The sequence below is a fragment of the Orcinus orca genome, chromosome 19 (assembly GCF_937001465.1).
Source record: "Orcinus orca chromosome 19, mOrcOrc1.1, whole genome shotgun sequence".
In the NCBI taxonomy this organism is placed as follows: Eukaryota; Metazoa; Chordata; class Mammalia; order Artiodactyla; family Delphinidae; genus Orcinus; species Orcinus orca.
Genome location: NC_064577.1, coordinates 11,444,200 through 11,467,998, shown reverse-complemented (window position 1 = coordinate 11,467,998; position 23,799 = coordinate 11,444,200). Strand labels below are relative to the sequence as shown.

The 23,799-nt window shown below is 43.0% G+C and overlaps 1 long non-coding RNA gene across 2 annotated transcripts in view; it reads left to right on the top strand.

Annotated features, from left to right (window-relative positions):
- Nucleotides 1–22,742, top strand: part of LOC125962051 (uncharacterized) — a 49,840-nt gene extending 27,098 nt beyond the window's left edge. Inside the window, exons 2-4 of one of the 2 annotated variants that reach the window (XR_007473367.1) lie at nucleotides 10,552–14,581; nucleotides 14,771–20,773; nucleotides 21,185–22,742. This is a non-coding gene — a long non-coding RNA (uncharacterized LOC125962051). Of the gene's footprint in view, nucleotides 1–10,551; nucleotides 14,582–14,770 lie in introns of both variants that reach the window. The other variant, XR_007473366.1, reaches the window with a different exon arrangement.
- Nucleotides 22,743–23,799: the final 1,057 nt, after the last annotated feature.

The following is a 23,799-nucleotide window of genomic DNA, read 5'->3' as shown; positions in this document are numbered from 1 at the left end:
AGTAGTTGTGGCACACGGGCTTCAGTGGTTGTGACTCGCGGGCTCTGAAGAGCAGGCTCAGTAGTTGTGGCGCACGGGCTTAGTTGCTCCGCAGCATGTGGGATCTTCCCTGACCAGGGCTCGAACCCATGTCCCCTGCATTGGCAGGCGGATTCTTAACCACTGTGCCACCAGGGAAGTCCCCATATCATCTTTTCATTCCCTCTTTTCACCACCTACACCATGACAGTCATCCTGCCACAGATCCCTCCCTGCCCTTATCCATGTCCTCATAACTGTCACACCAACCTATAAAACACTATTTACATCTTAATCTTCTATTCCTCCTCAACATAGAATTCCTCACCTTCTTGCTTAGCTGCCACTGTCCCAATTCCTCAACCTGGTGATGATACCTCTCACAGTCTAGCACCAAATTATCTTTCTAATCTCATCACCATGACTCTTCTATACCTCCTTTCCATTCCAGCCCAAATAATTTAATCACTGTTCTCTGAAAACACCTTTTACCTGTTGACTCCTGGATCTTTGTTCAAACTGCTAACTCAGCTTAAATTCTGATTCCATTTTTCTGAACTTGTCCAAGAACCCTAGTTCAAAACCAAGTCAAGCCTTGTCTCCTCCAAGAAGAATTTTCTGACCATCTCCACTGTCGGTGGTACCATCCCTTCCAGAACCTAAGGACACTGATCATTGAGAGACTAGATTGGTCTTTCTGTATTATCTCGTTAGAGACTTGTTTGGCCTCTTTGAGTTTCCCATGTATAGCGACTATACTTCATTCCTCTGTTTACCTTCAGTGCCTGGCACAGGGCCTGGGCATCACAGATGTTCCGTAGCTTTTATGAAACGATTATGCTTGGGGATAGAATGTCGATGGTGTGGAGACAAAGGAGATAAAGTTTGGGGGATAAAGAAGACGGATATTATGGGAAAAGTTGAGGAATAAAATTGTGGCAGAGGACAAAGAGAAGAGGTTGAAGGAGGGGCAGAAATGGGTGTTTGGGAATGAAGGATATAAACATGAGATTGAGTGAAGATCGTGCTCCCACCTGTCTTTGGTAGGGCCCAGGAATAGAGGCCCTATCAAGATGTGGTCATGAGGCGGTTGTGTGACGGGCCTCGGGCTAGGGAGAATTAGGTGAAGTTGGCTCTCTCAGCTCTACTGTGGCAGGCAGCCAATGAATTATTTAATTTAACTCTTACAGAGACTCAAAGAAGCACCTTCTAGAAGGCCTGGTTACTTGTTTCACAGAAAAGGAAGGGTAAAGATAGGAAAGTATTTTGTTTACTGAATTCATTCACAAAATGTTTGTTGAGCACCTATTATATACCAGGCACCAAGAATACAGAGATTTTTGTCCTCAAGGAGTTCCTAGTCTGGTGGGGGAAACAAAATGATTTTAAAAAATGCAACCGTATGTTACTATAAGAATGAATTCTATACAGGGTGTGGAGCACAAAGCAGGGATGGGTCAGTTCACCTTGTGGAGACAGAAAAGACTTCTCAGGGGAACAACTTGAACTGAGCCTTGAAATCTGAGTAGGCATCTGCCAGGTTGGTGGGAACAGAGGTGAGCTGGGGAGAGGGGAGGCACTCTGGGCAAATAGGCAACAAGAGTTCCAGGGAGCTGGTGTAATTTCAGGGAAATTCATGAGGTTGGGATCAGGAAGAGATAAGTGATGTGGTTGGAAAGGAAACAGGAGACTCATGAGAAGAGTTCTTTGGAGTGCTGGTGAGAGATGATAAGGGCCAGCAACAAGGCGGGGTTAGCAGGAATGGAGGTAGGGGAGGGTGAAAGAGATGCTAAGGAAGTGGAATTGTCAAGACTTATTCCACTGGTGATGGTAGGGAGAGAATGGAGAGAAGGATGTGAGAGAGAGTGTGGAAAAGGGGGAGAGAAGGCAAGAGAGGCTGATCCAGTAAGACTTCCTGGTTCCTGGCTGAGGCAAGTAGGTGTATGATGGTATCATTTACTGAGATGCGGGACACATAAGGAGTGGAAGGATTGGGAAATACAATAAACTTGGCTTTTGGCAAATCAAGTTTGAAGCACCTCTTGGAGTTGTAGAAGAGTACCTCATGGCCCACTTCACTGTCCACTGCTTTGCATATGTAAAGCTTTGATGTCTGAGAAAGGTCAAAAGAATCCTTGGTAGAGTGACTATAAGCAAGTGCAATCCAATTCAAAATAAGTTCTTGAACATTTACTATGTGCCACACTGCAACACACACTAATCTCCAAGGGGACTCTATCTGCCTTGTTCACATTTGCATCCCAGTGCCTGGTACAGTGACTGATACACAGTGGACATTTAATTAATATTTGTTGAATGAATAACTGAATGTATGAACGAACATGTTTGGTAATGAGAATACAGCAATGAATAGCTCCTGAATCCCTCCCTTCGGAACTTACTGTCTGGTTGGGGAGACAAATGCATGCACAAACAGTGTCAAACAGCATATTAACGCTTGAATAGAAGTTGGATGTAAGGGCAATAAGGACTCGGGGGGAGAGGGAGTGACTTACTCAGTCCTTGTGCTGGGTTTTACAGTTTTCTAGGCAGAGAAGAGGAAAAGACATTCCAGAAGGAAGGAACAGACCAAATAAAGGCCTAGAAGGGTGAAAGTGTCTGACATGGTTCTCAGACTAACAGTTTAGTGCAGCTGTACTCCACATGGCAATCATCATGCCTGCCATCCCCTTATAAGGAAATATTCCACATCCACGTCCCTTGCTCAGGGAAAGCTCTGAGTGTTCTTGCTTTACACAAAATGAAACTGCTGTTCAGCCACAGGTGGCCACTCACCCCAAAAGAGACAAATCATACGCTGTCTAGCAGCCTAAGAGGTATACTTGAGCGGAGCCACTGTCAAAACCAGAAGGAGCAGGGCCATTTTGCTCACTGTGATGTGAGTATGTCTCTGTGTGTGGTGGTGGTGATGGTGGTGGTATGGGAAACCAGAGAGAATCGGGCAGTTAGCCATACCTTCAAAGATGGAGAGAAGCCAGAGAGGCCAAGCTGGCCATAGGAAACAGAAGTTACAAAAAAAGTAGACGCCACATGGCAGAAAAAAGACATGCTGAGCAGAGGGAGAAGCAGCAGTTGTTTTCAGAGTGAGAAGCAGATGGAATCAGAGGTCATCCAGTTAGATCACCGTCTACATATATTAAAACCCATTAGTAATGTTAGAATACTTGCTGTCCACCATCAAACATATTTAATAATTCATTAGGAGAGGATATTTGAAATTTCTGTTGTTCTTCCTTTATTCCCAGTGACCCAAGTTTCCTGCTCATATCATTTCTGTTTGAATAACTTCTTTTAGCAATTCTTTTGGAGCAGGTCTGCTGGCAATGGATTCTCTTAGTTTTTCTTCATCTGAGAATGTCTTTATTTCATCATCATTTCTCCAGGATATTTTTGCTGGATATAGAATTCTGAGTTAACAGGTTTTTTTTCCTCTCAGCACTTAAAAAATATTATTCTACTTTATTCTGGCCTCCATTGTTTCTAATGAGAACTCCACACTCATTTGGATCATTGTTTCTCTATAGAAGTGTGTTTCTTTTCTCTGTCTGCTTTCAAGATTTTTTCTTTGTTTTTAGTTTTCAGTGGTCTGCTTGTGATATGCCTGGGTGACGATTTTTTGTTTGGTTGGTTTTTTATCCTGTTGGTAATTTGGTGAGCTTTTGGAATCTATAGGTCTATGTCTTTTATAAAATTTGAGAAGCTTTGTTAAGCCATTATTTCTTTTTAAGGAGTTTTTTCCTATACCACACTCTCTTTCCTGTGCTTCTTTGACTCTGATGACATGAATGTTAGACCTTTTGGTTTTGTCCTACATATCCTTGAGGCACTGTTTACTTTTTTCAATCTCTTTTCCTCTATGTTATTCAAATTGCATAGTTTCTATAAATATATGTATACTTTTTATTTTATTTATTTATTTTTGGCTACATCAGGTCTTAGTTGCAGTGTGTGGGCTTCTCTCTAGTTGTGGCGTGCAGGTTCTCTAGTTGTGGCATGCAGGCTCAGTAGTTGTGTGAGCATGTGGGCTCAGTAGTTGTGGCACTCAGGCTCTTTAGTTGTGGCGCACAGGCTCAGCCTAGTTGCCCTGCAGCATGTGGGATCTTAGTTCCCCGATCAGGGATCAAACCCACGTCCCCTGCATTGGAAGGCAGATTCTCAACCGCTGGACCACCAGGGAAATCCCTTATTATCTGTATTCAAGTTCACTGAATCTTTCTTTCATCAGTTCCTTTCTGTCATTGAGTTCATTTGATGAATTTAAAAAAAAATTTTACTTATTGTAATTTTCAGTTCTAGAATATTCATTTGGTTCTTCTTTATATTTTCTATTTATTTTCCTGAGATTTTCCATCTCTTCATTCATTTCAACAGTGTTTGCCCTTACTTGTTGGAGTATTTTATAATCATTCCTTCAAAGTCTTTGTCAAATAATCCCAACATCTGTCCCAATATCTTCACATTGATATCTATTGTCTCTTCTCATGTGAGTTGAGATATTCCTGGTACGAGTAATTTTGGAGTGTAATCTGGATATTTTGAATATTATGTTATGAGACTCAATCTTGTTTAAGTCCTATAGAGCATGCTGGTATTTTTGTTTTCTCAGGCAATTGAGCTGGTTGGATTCAGGTCACAAATTCCAATCAGTGTTCTGTGGTTGTGGTTTCAATGCCAGTTCTATTTTCCAGGCCTTTGCAATGCTATTTGGATCTGTCCCACGTTTGTGCCACCCAGTGGCCAGTGGTAGCCTGTCATTTAATTCAGTTCTGAAAGTCTGTTGACTTTGTTCAGTTCTCCTGTCTGTTTGTGATCTGATCCTTACTTGTGCAGTTCAGGAGTGAGCCCAGGGGTTCATATACAACATTTTGGGGTTTCTTTCCTAAGATCTTCCCTCTCTGTGGTAACCCCAGTGCTTTCAAGTTCCCTGGGATTTCCCTTTTTGGTCCTCTAGCCAGAAAGTTAGGGCTTAATTTACCCCACTTTGCTGTACATTTATTACAATTGTGCCCTCGTCTGGGTTCAAGCAGCAAGAGGACAGAGAGGAAAAAAAGTCCGTGGGGTTTTTCCCATCCTCTTGGGACCACACCTCTTCTAATTGGAGAGGAAAGTTCCACTTCTTCAGAGTTGTGAGTACCTATAGGTCCTTGCTGCTACCGTTGTCATTCCCAGGTGATCCCTTTCCCACGATCTAAGCCGGACCTGAGAGCTTCCCCTGAAGCTCTCTCTGTCCATGCTGATTTACACTTCCAGTTTTTAGGCTGCCTTGAAGTCAGTTTAGGGGCTACTGGAAGGGAAAAAAAAATAGTAAACTCACTGCCAGTTTGCACTCTGGTCTTACTCCTCAATCCACATGCTAGTACCACTTTTCAGAGTCTCTTTATTTCCTTCCATTATTTGTTCTTTTGTATATTTGCACTTTCTCACTTCCTCATTTTTGATTGGGCTAATGAGTTTATTTACCTTTAAAAAAAGTATTTTAGATTTATATAGTATTTCTGTTTTTCTTGTTTTCTAATTTATTATAATTTGGTTTTCTTCATTTGTTCCTTTCTGCAGCTTTCCTTTGGTTTATTTTGTTATTATTTTCTATCCTTTAAAAAAGATGCTTATTTCTCCATTTTGTTTTGAAATATGTATTTAAGGTGATTAAGTATTCCTCTGAGTACTACTTGAGCCACATTTCATAGATTCTGGTATATATTCTTTACATTATTATTTTTATTATTTCCATTAATTCTTTTGTTTTGGGTTATGTTTCCATTTTGACCCAATTATATGAAAGAGAGCTTTATTTTTAACTTCCAGGACAGAGAGGACTCTTTGATTTTCTTATTAAATTCATTTGTTGCAATATGATTATAGGATATTTTCTGCATTATTTCTGTTTTGGGGGTGTTTGAAATATTTCTTAAAGACTTAAATATGATTAATTTTAATAAATATTATTGGACAATTGAAAGGATGAAGTATCCTCTGCTTTTAGGATGCAGAGTTTGATATATATCAGTAAGGTCTGCTTTGTTAATTATATTGTTTAGGTCAACTCTATTTTTAGGGTTTTTATTTTAACTATTTTTTTTTTTATGGCCTCACTGCACAGCTTGCAGGATCTTAGTTACCCAACCAGGGCTTGAACCTGGGCCCCAGCAGTGAAAGCGCTGAGTCCTAACCACTAGACCGCCAGGGAACTTCCCTATTTTTAGTTTAAAAAAAAATTAGTATTTGTTTTTGATTGGATGAAACAAGTAATTTAAAGCCTCTTTTTTATTAGCACGTTTCTGTTTCCTTCTTCTTGCTTATTTTGTAATTTCTGCTTTGTGAAGGTTACTTTTATGTTGTTTGGTACATTGATAATCATAATCGTTACATTTTCATTGCCAATTGTACCCTTTTTTTTAATAGATCTTTATTGGAGTATAATTGCTTCACATTACTGTGTTAGTTTCTGTTGTATAACAAAATGACTCAGCCATATGCATACATATAACCCCATATCCCCTTCCTCTTGAGCCTCCCTCCCACCCTCCCTATCCCACCCCTCTAGGTCATCACAAAGCACCGAGCTGATCTCCCTGTGCTATGCTGCTGCTTCCCACTAGCTAACTATTTTATTTGGTAGTGTATATATGTCAATGCCACTCTCACTTTGCCCCAGCTTTCCCCTCCCTGCCGTGTCCTCAAGTCCATTCTCCATGTCTACGTCTATATTCCTGCCCTGACACTAGGTTCATCAGTACCATTTTTATTCCATATATATGCGTTAGTGTATGGTATTTGTTTTTCTCTTTCTGACTTACTTCACTCTGTATGACAGTCTCTAGGTCCATCCACGTCTCTACAAATGACCCAATTTCGGGCTTCCCTGGTGGCGCAGTGGTTGACAGTCTGCCTGCCGATGCAGGGGACACGGGTTCGTGCCCCGGTCCAGGAGGATCCCACATTTCACGGAGCGGGCCCATGAACCATGGCCGCTGAGCCTGCGCGTCCGGAGCCTGTGCCCCGCAACGGGAGAGGCCACAACAGTGAGAGGCCCGCGTACCGCATAAAAAAATAATAATAATAAAAGACCCAATTTCATTCCTTTTTATGGCTGAGTAATATTCCATTGTATATATGTGCCACATCTTCTTTATCCATTCATCTGTCGATGGACATTTCGGTTGCTTCCATGACCTGGCTATTGTAAATAGTGCTGCAGTGAACATTGAGGTGCATGTGTCTTTTTGAATTACGGTTTTCTCTGGGTATATGCCCAGTAGTGGGATTGCTGGGTCATATGGTAATTCGATTTTTTTTTTTAAGATCTTTTTTAAAATTTAATTTAATTTTACTTTTTTTTGCTGTGTTGGATCTTTGTTTCTGTGCGAAGGCTTTCTCTAGTTGTGGCGAGTGGGGGCCACTCTTCATCGCGGTGCACGGGCCTCTCACTATTGCAGCCTCTCTTGTTGCGGAGCACACGCTCCAGACACGCAGGCTCAGTAGTTGTGGCTCACAGGCCTAGTTGCTCCGCAGCATGTGGGATCCTCCCAGACCAGGGCTCGAACCCATGTCTCCTGCATTAGCAGACAGCTTCTCAACCACTGCGCCACCAGGGAAGCCCTGGTAATTCGATTTTTAGTTGTTTTTTTTTTGCGGTATGCGGTCCTCTCACTGTTGTGGCCTCTCCCGTTGCGGAGCACAGGCTCCAGACGCGCAGGCTCAGCAGCCATGGCTCACGGGCCCAGCCGCTCCACAGCATGTGGGATCTTCCCGAACCAGGGCATGAACCCATGTCCCCTGCATTGGCAGGTGGACTCTCCACCACTGAGACACCAGGGAAGCCCCGATTTTTAGTTTTTTAAGGAACTTCCATACTGTTCTGCATATTGGCTGTATCAATTTACATTCCCACCAACACTACAAGAGGGTTTCCTTTTCTCTACACGCTCTCCAGCATTTGTTGTTTGTAGATTTTGTGATGATGCCCATTCTGACCAGTGTGCGGTGATACCTCACTGTAGTTTTGATTTGCATTTCTCTAATAATTAGTGATGTTGAGCGCTTTTCATGTGCTTCTTGGCCATCTGTATGTCTTCTTTGGAGAAATGTCTATTTAGGTCTTCTGCCCAGTTTTTGATTGGGTTGTTTGTTTTTTTAATATTGAACTGCATGAGCTGTTTATATATTTTGGAGATTAATCCTTTGTCCGTTGATTCGTTTGCAAATATTTTCTCCCATTCTGAGGGTTGTCTTTTTGTCTTGTTTGTAGTTTCCTTTGCTTTGCAAAAGCTTTTAAGTTTCATTAGGTCCCATTTGTTTATTTTTGTTTTCATTTCCATTACTCTAGGAGGTGGATCAAAAAAGATCTTGCTGGGGCTTCCCAGGTGGCGCAGTGGTTGAGAGTCCACCTGCCAATGCAGGGGACATGGGTTCGTGCCCCGGTCTGGGGGGGTCCCACATGCCGCACAGCGGCTGGGCCCTTGGGCAATGGTCGCTGAGCCTGTGCGTCCAGAGCCTGTGCACTGCAGTGGGAGAGGCCACAACGGTGAGAGGCCCACATACCACAAAAAAAAAAAAAAAAAAAACTTGCTGTGATTTATGTCTAAGAGTGTTCTTCCTATGTTTTCCTCTAAGAGTTTTATAGTATCCAGTCTTACATTTAGGTCTTTAATCCATTTTGAGTTTAGTTTTCTGTATGGTGTTATGGAGTGTTCTAATTTCATTCTTTTACATGTAGCTGTCCAGTTTTCCCAGCACCACTTATTGAAGAGACTGTCTTTTCTCCATTGTATATCCTTGCCTCCTTTGTCATAGATTAGTTGACCATAGGTGCGTGGGTTTATCTCTGGGCTTTCTATCCTGTTCCATTGATCTATATTTCTGTTTTTGTGCCAGTACCATATTGTTTTGATTACTGTAGCTTTGTAGTATAGTCTGAAGTCAGGGAGTCTGATTCCTCCAGCTCCATTTTTTTCCCTCAAGACTGCTTTGGCTATTCGGGGTCTTTTGTGTCTCCATACAGATTTTAAGATTTTTTGTTTAGAACTGCTTTTGCTGCTTCCCATAGGTTTTGGGTCATCGTGTTTTCATTGTCATTTGTTTCTATGTATATTTTGATTTCTTCTTTGATTTCTTCAGTGATCTCTTGGTAATTTAGTAACACACTGTTTAGCCTCCATGTATTTGTGTTTGTTACAGTTTTTTTCCTGTAATTGATTTTCTCCAGTTGTACCCTTTAGCTTTATAAAGTAACCTTGCTCTCTTGGCTCGAATTCCACCTCGTCGATTATTAAAATCATGACTTCTGCTTTAAAAAACTTGTTGTATACCCTTGCCAATGTTTTAATCTTTAAAATAAACTTTAAGAGTGGTTCTAGATTTACAGAAAAATTGTACTGAGATTTACAGAAAAAATGTACAAAATTGAAGGTTGTACTGAGAGTTTTCATATACTCCACACCTAGTTTCCTCTGTTGTTAACATCTTACGTTAGTATAAGGCTTTAAACGTGAAGAGAGTGAGAGGAAGCAAATAACACAAATTGATAATGTAGGAAGTGGAGAAACAAGAATACACATAAAACATTTAAAAAATAAACCAGTAAAATAAGCAAATCTCAAGCGAGCTTTATTTTTTTCACAAAGTGAGAGAGTAGGAATAAACCATGAGAAGGAATGAAAGAAACACTACTTATACAGTATAGGCTTAAAAAAAAAAAAGTAGTAACTCTGCAGCAGGGATAGACAGGAGGGAGTGCTCTAGGAGTCCCTGGTAATTTACAAAGCCTGTTGTTTGAACCTCATCATTACCTGACACATCTAGGGGTTTTTTTGTTTGTTTCTTTTGTTTGTTTGTTTTGGTTTGGTTTTCTTGGCCATGTCGTGGCTTGCAGGACCTTAGTTCCCTGACCAGGGATCGAACCCAGGCCCCTGCAGTGAAAGTGCCAAATCCTAAACACTGGACCACCAGGGAATTCTCCATGCTGTAACATTTTATTCAGTTAAGTGTCAACGGTCCTCTTTTTAAGTAGTTATTGTTGCTTTTTTTTTTTTTTTTTTTTTTGCGGTATGCGGGCCTCTCACTGTTGTGGCCTCTCCCGTTGCGGAGCACAGGCTCCGGATGCGCAGGCTCAGCGGCCATGGCTCGCGGGCCCAGCCGCTCCGCGGTATGTGGGATCTTCCCAGACCGGGACACGAACCCGCATCCCCTGCATCGGCAGGCGGACTCTCAACCACTGCGCCACCAGGGAAGCCCAGTTATTGTTGCTTTGATTTCAGCTAGTCCACAAAGTAGAAAATATAACCCACCTGGTCTGAAGATGAGACACTAAAACCACACATTTTAATTCCTCAGTTTATTCCTCATGGTTTAAATAGAGAGCCCTCTAGGGGGCAGCAGTGGAATGACAGGAGCTGCTGTTTGGATATTGTGGAGAAGAGGGAGAGACAAAATGGTGACCTCTAGACCAGAGCTTCTAGGTAAAAGAGAAGACTTGGCATTAGAACTCTTGATCCTTTCTCTTACTGTTTACAGATGGCCACCATGTCACACACTGCAGTGGAAACCATTCACAGAGGATCCAATGTGAGTGCCCACCTGGAGTTGTGCAGCAGTGCAGCCCTACAAGAGTACAGATGGAGTGAGGGGTAAGAAGTGATCAAAGTCAGATCAAAGGAATGTGACCAAGATTCCCAAAGGTGTTTTTTCTTTTTTGCGGTACGCGGGGCTCTCACTGTTGTGGCCTCTCCCGTCGCGGAGCACAGGCTCCGGACGCGCAGGCCCAGTGGCCATGGCCCACGGGCCCAGCCGCTCCGTGGCATGTGGGATCCTCCCGGACCGGGGCACGAACCCGTGTCCCCTGCATCGGCAGGCGGACCCTCAACCACTGCGCCACCAGGGAAACCCCCCGAAGGTATTTTGAGCCTGGTGTAAAAAGAAGGGAAAGAGAGGATTGATGGGAAAATTAGGGGTGTGTAGTTCAAATGGGAATCACCATTAACAAAGATTTAGAGGCAATAGTAAGCCTCTTATATGCAGTGATTCCTGGGCAGATTGTCCCAGTAAAAGAAGACTCGTTGCACCAGACTCTCCTGGTAGATTAGGGTGGAATTTTTTTTTATTGAAGTATAGTTGATTTATAATGTGTTAATTTCCACTGTACAGCAAAGTGCTTCAGTTATACATATATATATCTTTTTTTAATATATTCTTTTTCATTATGGTTTATAATAGGATACTGAATATAGTTCTCTGTGGTATACAGTGGGACCTTGTTGTTTATTATGGTGGAATGATTTGAAGACTGAAGTGAGTCCTTGGCCCACCCACATTCAGTCTTTTTTTTTTTTATTTTATTATTTATTTATTATTTTTGGCTGTATTGGGTCTTCGTTGCTGTGTGTGGGCTTTCTCTAGTTGTGGCGAGCAGGGGCTACTCTTCGTTGTGGTGTGTGGGCTTCTCATCGCGGGGGCTTCTCTTATTGCTGAGCACAGGCTCTAGAGCACAGGCTCAGTAGTTGTGGCTCGCGGGCTCTAGAACACAGGTTCAGTAGTTGTGGTGCACGGGCTTAGTTCCTCCGACATGTGGGATCTTCCCGAACCAGGGCTGGAATCCGTGTCACCTGCATTGGCAGGCAGATTCTTAACCACTGTGTCACCAGGGAAGTCCCCCACATTCAGTCTTGATAGTTTAATTTGGATGTCAGTGACCCCTTTTTCAATTGTCTGCTTAATTGCTTCCCATAAGTGTCCCACTGATAGTCTAACTTAAACAATTTTTCTTCTCTCTAGCCCAATCATGCTAATACTCATAACCTCAGACTCAGTCTTTTAATGTCCCTCATTCACTCCTCTTCTGAAACTCAGTCAGTCTTCAGGTTGTTTCAATCTGTACCTCACAAAGTTTCTCCAGAAAAACTTCTAAGTGGCCAGTGCAAAACTTCTGAGAGTTTATGATTTCTCAAGACTGTCTTTTATTACCCATCCGACACGGCAAGTTCTAAGCTAAAACTCCACCTCTTGCTTGGTGAGGTAGTGAGTGGGTTGCTGAAAGGTTGGCGGCAGGAGATGATTTTTAATGGATCATACGTGTCTGTTTCTGCCTTATTAACTGTATTATGTTAACCTTATTTAAATTTCCTCAAATATTTGTGGAAAGCTGTGGGGCATAGATAAGATGTGTAAGATGTTTCAAGGATTCAGACTCTCTGTATCTGTCATGTCCTTGCCATCCCACAGCCCTTACCCCAGGCCAGGGCAGGCTCTTCACGTTGAGATGACACCAATAATTTCCAGATTGGGCCTTTGGTCTCTACATTTTAAGAGTTATCTTTTTATACACCGTTTTGCTCATATGCTCTTAATCCTAGCTTTGATTCTTCCTCTCAACCGGCCCTTGATCTTGTTAGATTTGGTTATATGTTATGCTTTTTTTTTTTTTAACCCTTTTAAGCACATGGGCCTGGTGGAAACAGCAGTGAATCTACAATGTCCCTTTTTGTTTTGTTCTTGGAGAAAAATGGAAGCTTCCGCATGGTACATGGGTTCCAGGAGTGCTAGTCTAGCTGCACCCACTTAGGGATTCAGGCTGCTGACCTTTGCATTTGATCCTCCTATTCTGTGTTCCGAGGGATGCCTTATTACAGGTTACCTGGCCCAGATTGGCAGAAACACACTGACTAGTGCATATCAAGATGTACATGGAGGCAACATGGCTGAGCTAGGGCTCTCTAAGGATATGGGGAAATCAGAAGACTTAGAGGCTGAGAGACCAGAGGTTAGACAGTAAAAGGGATAGAAAGACCAGAAATGTGTATAAACACAGAGGGAATGGAGTCCTGGGGGCCCTGGCCTTTAGATTAAGTGGCTCATTCATAGCGGGTATTTGAATGTTTGTCGACACGGAATGAATCTTGGAACTCTGAGGTACTATGGAACGTTTTGCAACCATGTAGGAACTATGGAACTATGGCCCCAGAGGGACCACTGCTACTCATGGCCAGGTTCGGGAGTGGAGGTAGGGACCGGCAAAAGAAATACAACTCAGTTGTTCCGCCTGCCGAACACTAACTTGCACATCCTACCAACACTTTAAACTCCTTGTATCTAAAACTGAGCACCTCATCTTTGTTACCAAACTGGCTTCTTCTCCTGCCGTTACTGTTGCTGACAGTTGCTTCGGTTCATCAGCTTGTATCCTTTTTTCCCCCTTCTCTTCCATATCTAAAGTCTCAAGATTTTGAGAATATTTTCTAGGCAAGAGTAAGTTTTATTTTGCTACCTTCCACCTAGCAATACATACAGGACTCACTTTTATAAAATGTTAGTATTTCTATGTCAGTACAACAGTACCCATTCCTGTGTGCTCCTGTGTGTTGCAGAAGCTTAGACCTCTGTTCTAGCTTTCTCATTCTTGCACTCAGGCATGCTGCAGTGATTTTCCTCCATCACCAGACTTTTGATTTCTCTCTTCCACTCCTGTCACCCTCATGCAGGACTTTAGCCACCTCTCTCCTTGGGTAGGCACGAATAATCTGGGCTGTTCTCTTTGCCCTTTGATCTACTTTATTAAAGATTTCTCAGTTGTTGTGGAACATTCTACAGCGATCTTATAATGTCTATGGTGATCTCTCTTGATTTCAACTGTTTCCAAATATTGTTCTCTGGTTGCTGTTGTTGGTTGTTTTCTTCCCCCCCATATGTACCACATTTCTTCCCAGCAAAATGGTAACTCTCCAGAAGCAGAACCAACACTTTTGTTTAAGAAATTATATTCCTACTCTACTTCATACTGATTGCTAGAGAATTCTGGAGAGCTGCCCTGCAACATGTACTGAATAAATGCTAAGTAACTTGACTTAATAGGACAGATGGGACCTCTCTGTCTTATTTCTTTTTTTTCTTTTTTTTTTTGCGGTACGCGGGCCTCTCACTGCTGTGGCCTCTCCCGTTGCGGAGCACAGGCTCCGGACGCGCAGGCTCAGCGGCCATGGCTCACGGGCCCAGCCGCTCCGCGGCATGTGGGATCTTCCCAGACCAGGGCACGAACCCACGTCCCCTGCATCGGCAGGCGGACTCTCAACCACTGAGCCACCAGGGAAGCCCATCTGTCTTATTTCTTAAAGCTGCATGTGAATCTGTAATTAGCTCAACATAAAAAGAGTTTAACATTGAAAATAAAAACGCAAGGCTCAAGATTTTGACGCAATCATCCGTCACACTTCCTCTCCTCCATTCACAAATTGCTGTAAAGATTCTTTGCTACAATAACGTACGAATGCTTGTTGAATTTGAAGCATCTTTGTTTACATCGTTCCAGCCAGATGGCTTAGGTTTTTAAAATCCTAAACAACTGTTGGGCTGTTTCCTTTCTCTGGGGTCTGAGTGAAGGGGGAGGTGGAGGGTAGAGGTTGTACCTTGAAGACAGGATGCAGCCCCAGGAAGCACCTCATGGTGGCCTCAGCGGTGACCTCAGCCAGCAGATGGGTGTTCGGCAGATGACATAGGAGCTGGTGCAGTTGGAAATCTGAATTTTGGACCCAGGACTTTGCCAGGAGCCAGGCAAGTGGAGGATCTGAGGGCAGGAACAGTCATGGGGTCTGGGAGCTGGGGCTGGGAGGCTGGATCTGGGAAAAAGAGAATTTAAGTATTCATGGACCTCTCATCATACGTAAGACACCATGTGCAGCCCATCTGTAACCAGCAGAAGGAAAATACAGGCCCTCTTGGACACTCTCGTTTTATTCACAGGCAGACAAAGTGTTCCAGAGTTCTTCCGCCAGCTCTGAGGTTTCCACAGCTTGCCTGTTTCTCTTGGCTTTATGAGTACCGGGAGGCTCCCCCATCTAGTACTGCTTGGTAGCCAGCAGGTGGCGCTCAAAGGTCAAAGTAGGCTAAAGAGCCTTCCTGGATTTGCCAGTTACCTTAGGAAGATAGAGAACAAATAACCAAGAAGAGGTCGGTTCCATTCCTACCCGTCCCCCACTCCATCTCCCTCCCTTTCCCCAACCCCCATTGCTAGGTACAGAGGGTCAGTCCGTGTAAATATAACCAGGCCATTGAGTTGGAATCTTGGAGTACAAATACTTTTGAGCTGATGAAAAAATCGCTACTATGTAAATAGGTTAGGCTGAGGCAAGCCTTGCCCCAGTGTCAGGACTGCTGACCCCAGAGCCCATCCCAAGGCTGCAGGGAGATGAAGAGGGTGCCTTTAGGGTGGCCTCCAGTGTCCAAGGCCAGAATACACCCAGAGAGGGTGCTCTACTAAAGCCCCGTTGAACCCTGAATGCCTGTGCCCTTGTAGCCAGCACTCTCCTTCTGTCCATTCTAAGTGCTGCCAGCCACCCTGGGTGGGCAAGCAGGATAGAGGGTGGACTCAGAGGGGTGGGGGGGGAGAAGGGAAAGAGGAAGGGTGCAGCCAGGAGCAGGGCTGTTTGGAGGGCAGGGCCAGCAGCTGGGTTATAAATGAACCCTGCTAGGGCAGCGACCACAGCCCGGGTGAGAAGCTCCCAGTGACACCTGGCATCCCTCCCTTCCTCTCATGTTCTGCCCAGAGTTTGCCAGGCCCTTTGCTCCCTAGAGAGCCTAGACTCAGAGGGGCCTTTCCCTGTGTGTGGGCTGCAACCTACAACCTACAGATGCCTGCCCAGAGAGCTGGGGAGCAGAGTTAAGGGGCCGGCTGGAGATCATCCAGATGCACGGAGAAAAAGACATCTTTTCCTTCCTTACCTCACTCATTTAATATTTACTGAGTACCGGGACTTCCGTGGTGGTCCAGCGGTTAAGACTTCGCACTCCCAATGCAGGGGGCCTGGGTTTGATCCCTGGTCAGGGAACTAGATCTCACATGCATCTTTAGTCCCCCGCAACTAAAGATCCTGCACAGGGCAATGAAGATCCCGCGTGCTGCAACTAAGGCTCAGCGCAGCCAAATAAATGAATAAATACATTTTTTTAAATTTACTGAGTACCAATCACATGCCTGGCCCTTCTCTAAGCCTTACATGATGGGGGTGGAGGAATGGGGAGGGAGCAAAAAAAGTGAATTAAGACATGCCTTCTGAACTGTCATGTGTGTGGAAAAGTCAACCTCAGGTACTGACATAGGAGGGCTCGAGGTATGGAATACTCAGGTTACTTCTGTTTGTCACGTCCGGGGAGTGTTACACATGGAGGAGACCCACAACCTGGTTTTGTTCCCAGGGACGGAGGGAACAGCAAGTTCAAAGAGAAAGAAGTGTGAGAATGTTTGCTGGAGGGTGGGAGGTGGGGATGGGATGATACAGGGCAAATAATTCCAGGATGGTTAAGTGCCCTACTCAAGCGATTCACTCCTCACAGATGAGGCACAATGTCCGTCGGTCTCGGAGGAATTGTTTCTTAACTGAGAAGAAAGCAGCTCAAGTCCAGATAATGGTGGAAATTCAGGCATCAGGAGTGTGTGTGTCTATGGCCCAAGGTCAGGGTGAGCAGGATAGATTGGATAGAGAGGTCTTTGCCCTTTTTCTTGCCTTTATTATTCCTCCCCAGTCACAAATGCCTCTCTTCAGCTCCCTAGTTAAGGGTGGATCTGCCTCTGCAGAGACCAGCATTGTACACTTGGATGACGTGTCTCTGATCAGCGATGTCCAATGGCTTCCTCTCTCCTTCTCAGATCCTGGCGCTGGAGCAGCGCCATATTTCTCTGGCTCCCAGCCTCCGCTTCTTGGCTTTGCTCTGAGCGTCGTCCCCAGAGAGCTGTGTTTCTACCACTGTTACCAGGAGATCATGCCTACCAGAGCCAAGCTGGGTGCCCAGAGCACCAGCATCTATTCTGGGGCCACAGCTGGAACTGGACCACCATGGCCAGTGTCATGAGTATCTTGGCTTGGTTCTTTGACATAGGTTCTAACAGTTTAGGTCAGGAGGTCAGATCCTGGATGGAAGAAGGAATGTCTGAATGTTTTCCACCAGCCTGGACTAATTCTCACCCTCATGGAAGCACTGGTGCTTCAGAATGGTCCAGCTTTATCTCTAAGCAGCCTGCTTCCCCAGTGAGCGCTGCGAATTTTGAGTGACCCTCCGCCTCCTCCTCTGAATTGCCAAGAGGAAGTGGATTGAAGTATAGCCAGGCAACCCAAGTGCGCTGATCCAGGTGTGCTATAGCCATTGCTCCAATTCCCCCAGGCGTTGCCTTTAGCAGTCCCTGATGCTAGCGGTAATCGAAGCCTGCCCAGTGCCAGGGAAGCATTGAGAGGCTGAGCACTGCCCAGGGAGCTCCACTCCCAGCCTGAAGGGAAAACCCTAAGGATACACTGGGACTGGGAAAGGGAAAAGGGTGGAGGGATATCTCTGGCAGAGTTAACAACTAAGCAAACAAGCTTATGCACTGTATTTAATATTTTCAACACCATCAGAATCACTTTTTATTTCTACTGAAAGGGGAAGCTGAATCTTAAATTGTTCATCTTAAACCTTCAAGACAAACTGGGCTGTTATGAGATTTGAAAACAAACAAAGCCCCGTTAAGAAAAGCTGAATAAGCTTACTGTCGGGTGTTTTTACATTGATTGATACACATCTTTAAATGTCATTAATCTGAAACAACTAACAGAGGCTCCTTAATGTCCATGAAGAAAAGAGTAAACTATTACTTTTTTAATATTATTCTGATATTAGAAAAAGTATTCTCTTCCTAAAAGAAAAAAAATGCTTTTTATACCAAGGAACCAAGAAATATATTTGCTTAGAAATTAATTTTTTTCCTTTAATATGTAATCTTGCCAGGAAGCAAGATACAAGTTTTGCAACATTCTTAAAAGAAACACTTATAATTTTAGATCGTATTCCTCCTTAGGTTAAAAGGTAGGAGGCTTGGGTTTTGTTTTTTGTTTTTTTTTTAAACAAAGAATTGCTTTATTAACACAAACACACAAACTATAAAGCACTAAAATTTAAATATCTAAGTCATAGCAAACAGGTGACAATTCAACATCCAGAGTCGACCAAATGCTTGTCAGAGCAACAGATAAGACTCCCAGGGTGGGACCTCCCTGGTGGTGCAGTGGTTAAGAATCCGCCTGCCAATGCAGGGGGCACAGGTTCGATCCCTGGTCTGGGAAGATCCCACATGTCGTGGAGCAACTAAACCCGTGCGCCACAACTACTGAGCCCGCGTGCCACAACTCCTGAAGCCCGCACGCCTAGAGCCCATGCTCCGCAACAAGGGAAGCCACCGCGATGAGAAGCCCACACACCGCAACAAAGAGTAGACCCCGCTCACCGCGCAACTAGAGAAAGCCCGCGCACAGCAACGAAGACCCAATGCAGCCAAAATTAAATCTTTTTTTTTTTAAAGTACTAGTCAAGCCAAGAGACGGGACTAGATTCAAAAGTACAAGAGGAAAAAAGTCAAAGAAAGAGAATCGCAGACATTAGAGTTAGCAAAACAAAGACTGTAAAATAATGGATTCATGTGTTGAAGAAAATAGGTGAAATGATAAAAAATTTCACCAGAGAACTGTAATCAATAAAAATGAATCAAATGGCAACTCTAGAGCTGAATGATGCAACAGCTGAGATAACGATTTCAATTAGGTAGATTTATAGCACATAAACCAAGCATAAAATTGGATTAATATGTAAAGCAATTATACTCCAATAAAGATGTTTAAAAAAATTGGATTAATAAACCAGAAAACAGGTCAATAGAAAATAACATAGTAGAGAAAGAAGGAAAAATAGAAAATAAAGAGCATAGGTATGTTGAACACAATTAGAACACATGTTCTAACATGTGGAATTCTAGAAGAAAAGAGAATTAGGCAAAAGCAATTTGAAGAGATAATGGCCAAACATTTCTCAAAACTGAGTAAAGATATCAACCCAGAGATTCAAGAATCTCTGTGAACCCCAAGCCCCCAAGCAGAATAAGTACAAAGAAAACTACTGCCAGGCTTATAATAGCAAAAGTGCTAAAACAAACAAAAAATAGAAAACTATAAATGCAGCCAGAGGGGGAAAAAAGATAACTAAAGGAACAATAGCTGAGGTGTCATCTCCATTTCCCAACAAAAATGAGGGAACCAGAAGACAACAGAATGCTATATTTTTAAAATTTACTTATTTATGTATTTATGGCTGTGTTGGGTCTTCGTTTCTGTGCGAGGGCTTTCTCCAGCTGTGGCAAGCGGGGGCCCCTCTTCATCGCGGTGTGCGGGCCTCTCACTATCGCGGCCTTTCTTGCTGCGGAGCACAGGCTCCAGACGTGCAGGCTCAGTAATTGTGGCTCACGGGCCCAGACACTCCGCGGCATGTGGGATCTTCCCAGACCAGGGCTCGAACCCGTGTCCCCTGCATTGGCAGGCAGACTCTCAACCACTGCGCCACCAGGGAAGCCCCCCAGAATGATATTTTTAAAGTGCTAGGGGAAAATAACTTTCAAAATATCCTTCAAAAATACAAAGTAAAGATATTTTTAGACAAACAAAAAACAGAGAATTCATCACTGTCATATCTGCTCAAAAACAAATACTAAAAGGAGTTTTTTAAGCAGTAAGGAATGGTTCCAAATAGGAACACAAAAATATAAGAAGAGTACACACACACACACACACACAGAGGAATATTATTCAGCCATGAGAAGGAATGAAATTCTGCCATTTGTGACAACATGGATGGTCCTAGAGGGTGTTGCTAAATGAAATAAGTCAGAGAAAAACAAATGCTGTATGATTTCACTTATATGGGAAATCTAAAAAAGCTGAACTTGTAGAAACAAAGAGTAGAATGGTGGTTACCAAGGGTGGGGGGGGATGGGGAGATGTTGGTCAAATGTACAAACTTCTAGTTAGAAGATGAATAGGTTCTGGGGACGTAATGCACAGCACTGTGATTATAGATAATCATACTGTACTATATATATACGTGAAAGCTGCTAAATGAGCAGGTCTTAAATGTTCTCACCACGTAAAAGAAATGATAACGACGTGACGTGGTGGAGGTGTCAGCTAATACTACTGGTGTTATTTGTTATAGCAGGCTGAACAGACCAAGACATTTTCATTTCCCAAACCAGCATCAGTTGTGTTCCTGAGGCAGATTGAATGAAGATGCTGAAAGAATTAAGTATTTTCATCTCTAAAGGACATCTTTGTGATTAAAGGTCCCAATGATCAGAAGCTTACAGTCCTAATAATAAGGGGGGAGGGGAACACATTTTAAACTATATAGAATAAACCTTAATCTTAGAAACAACAAAATAAGTTCTAATGAAATGCAAAAAAATCCACTCATTTTATTAGAGAACTAAGAATGACTAAGAACTAAGGAAAAGGAAAATATTTGTTTCCCTCGCAATCTGTCTTTCCTTTCATGTCAATAAACAAGTGAGAAAATTGGAGCATGGTATACACAAAACTTACTGATGAAACATCATGTGTACTTAAAGAATCATACAACCTGTCAATACTGTGCATGTATAATGGGACTAGCAGAAGAAAGAAAGGAAGGGAGAGAGGGAGGGAGGGAGGAAGGAAGGGAGGATAAATATTTACCAAATGATAGAAATATAGAGATTTATTGTTTTGACAATTAAGTGACCAGTGGAATGTTAGCAAAGGCATTCAGTAGTGAACTTACTGAGTAGACTCTACGGGTGGGTCTCACTGAACATCTCACTGAGTATCTTCACTTCTGATTATCTCCATTAGGTGAAATTCCACAGGTAAGTGGGCATCCGAGAAAGGGAGTCATGCTCCTGGCATCCATCTCATTAGAGGTAAACCTCCCTTGCACCCCTTTTCCTGAAGAAGCTCCCTCTCCCCGGCTTAGACATGGTGTTACCCCCTCACTAGAGAAGACCCCATATGCAAAAAGATAATAATTGTCCCTCAGACCCACTCCCCATCACATGATAGGCTAGGAATCGGGGAGTCTCACTGAATGTGGACAGTCACTACTGTCATTCTGCTTTTTTAGAGTTGGAGTTGACTACTGCCTAACATTGCATTTAAAAAGCTGCTCAGCCTAGCTCCAAACGCTTTGTTTCAAAGACTGTTACGTAAGAGAATGTTCATTTGTATCAAAAACAGTTATGTACCATTGCATGTATCTTAAGTTATTTAGACAGTTGGGTTGTTGCCTGGAAAGAAAGTTCAGAGGAACTTTATCTTCTGACTCTCCCCATTAGGTGAAATTCCGTAGTTGAGTGGATATCCAAGAAAGGGAGTCACGCGCCTGGTATCCGTCCCAATAGAGATGAACCTCCCTTTCCCTCCTTTCCTGAAGAAGCTGCTCTTCCCTGGCTTAGACACGATGTAACCGCCTCACTAGAGGAAGACCCCATGCAAGAAAGCAAACAATAACTTCCCTCAGGACCTACTCCTCAACAAGAGCCAGTAATCAGAATGGGATCCCAGCATTCAGCGACATGTAAATGGAAAACACATGTACATGTGACAGCAGATTCTGAAAGAGAAAGTTTGCCTATTAAGAAGATTAGAGATATTTTGTTTGTTAATGTCGATACAAATCCAAGGACTTTTCTGGGAAGTGGATTTTGAGGACCACCAGCCAAGGGAAGAGGAGTATTATTTTACATCAGGCTGAAATTGTCGATCTAGACGGATTTAACAGAGATTCTGAGTTCGGGGTGTTTTTTGGCACATCTGGGTGTGATTCTGCTAGATACATGTGTATCTAGCAGATACAGCAAACTGCCAGATACAGTTCTGGATGATGTAAAGGAAGCTTAGATGCCATAAAGCCCTTGGCATTTTGCACAGGAAGAAACTAAGACCTGGAGACATAACAATGCTGAGTTAGTTCCATTATATATATATCCCCTTCGTTCACACGCCATGTCCCTTTATAGGACCCCAAATTTTCTCCCCTCCCTGAAATTGAGAAACACATCAGTATGGGAAGCGCTAGTTCTTTTCAATGAGTTTTACTGGCTCTCCTAAAAAACAAAAATATGTTACTCAAGAAGACATCTGGAGGCTGTACAATGACCATGTGCTTATTTACTCTGCTCTGATTTCTAATTTCAATAGTAGCCTCCATATAAAGTAAAAGTACTCAATTACCTCAAATTTGATTTAGGTTAAGGTATCATAAGCAATTAAGAATTTTAGAAAATACATTTAAACTGATACCATGAAACATAATCATCATTGAAAATAAGCATTTGTCAGAAAAATAGGCCATCTTAAAACTTTCTACCCAGATAGTATGGTGGAATAACTCATAGCTACACAAAGTTTTCAATTTTATCTGACTTGTAAGAACTCGTTTATAAAGATTTTTTATTTAAATCATACCAATTTAGGGCTCCCCTGGTGGCGCAGTGGTTGCGAGCCCGCCTGCCGATGCAGGGGACACAGGTTCGTGCCCTGGTCCGGGAAGATCCCACATGCCGCTGAGCGGCTAGGCCCGTGAGCCATGGCTGCTGAGCCTGCGCGTCTGGAGCCTGTGCTCTGCAATGGGAGAGACCACAACAGTGAGAGGCCCGTGTACGGCAAAAAAGCAATCAATCAATCAATAAATCATACCAATTTAGTTGAATACACACGTATACTTTTATATATTCTTTTTATTTATTTATTTATTTGGTTGTGCTGGGTGTTAATTGCAGCTCGTGGGCTCCTTAGTTGCGGCTCGCCAGCTTCTTAGTTGCAGTATGTGGGCTCCTTAGTTGCAGCTCCAGGGCTCTTTTTTAGTTGCGGCTCACCAGCTCCTTAGTTGTGGCATGCATGTGGGACCTAGTTCCCTGACCAGGGGTTGAATCCGGGCCCCCTGCATTGGGAGCACGGAGTCCTATCCACTGCACCACCAGAGAAGTCCCTATATATTCTTAAATAACAGTGTAATGTAACTTATCTGACCTATAAAGCAAGTGTAGGGAATTTAGAAAGTTACATTTATTTTAGCCTTTTAAAAAGACATATGTAAATTCTTGCATAAACTTAAATATCATTTTGTATTTTTATTTCACACTCTGGAAAATTCCAGGACATAATGTAGAGCCACCTTCTACCCAAAATTTACAAAGCAATTTAATCTATCAAAGGTTTGCCTTGATTTGAAATTTAGAGTGATTAAAATATGATTCTCTCATTTTTCTTTTACTGATTAATAGTAAGTTCTTCTATGTCTTAATTAAAAGTCTCAGTATCAAGTGTTGAAGGCTTCTTATGACCACTAATAGTTGGCCTAATGTAAATTCACATATTTTTTCTTTAGCTTATAACTTAGCAAGGCTGAGTAAAAATTTCCCTTTTAGTCATCCAGAAACTTTGGAGAGATAGAAAGAATGTATTTTGAAGTAAGAATACTGAGTAAAGGGACTTCCCTTGTGGTGCAGTGGTTAAGAATCCGCCTGCCAATGCAGGGGACACAGGTTCAATCCCTGGTCCGGGAAGATCCCACATGCCGTGGAGCAGCTAAACCCGTGCGCCACAACTACTGAGCCCATGCGCCACAACTACTGAAGCCCGTGCACCTAGAGCCCATGCTCTGCAACAAGAGAAGCCACCGCAATGAGAAGCCCGCACACCGTAACAAAGAGTAGCCCCCACTCGCCACAGCTAGAGAAAGCCCGCACGCACAGCAATGAAGACCCAACGCAGTCAAAAAAAAAAAAAAAAGAATACTGAGTAAATTTTTTATTAATAACAGTTGTTTTGCACGGTTAACTTATATGGGTTTTATTTTTCTCACCCATATATAATATTTATCTTCTTAAATTGAGGTATAGTTGATTTACAATATTACATTAGTTTCCTGTATATATATAACATAGTA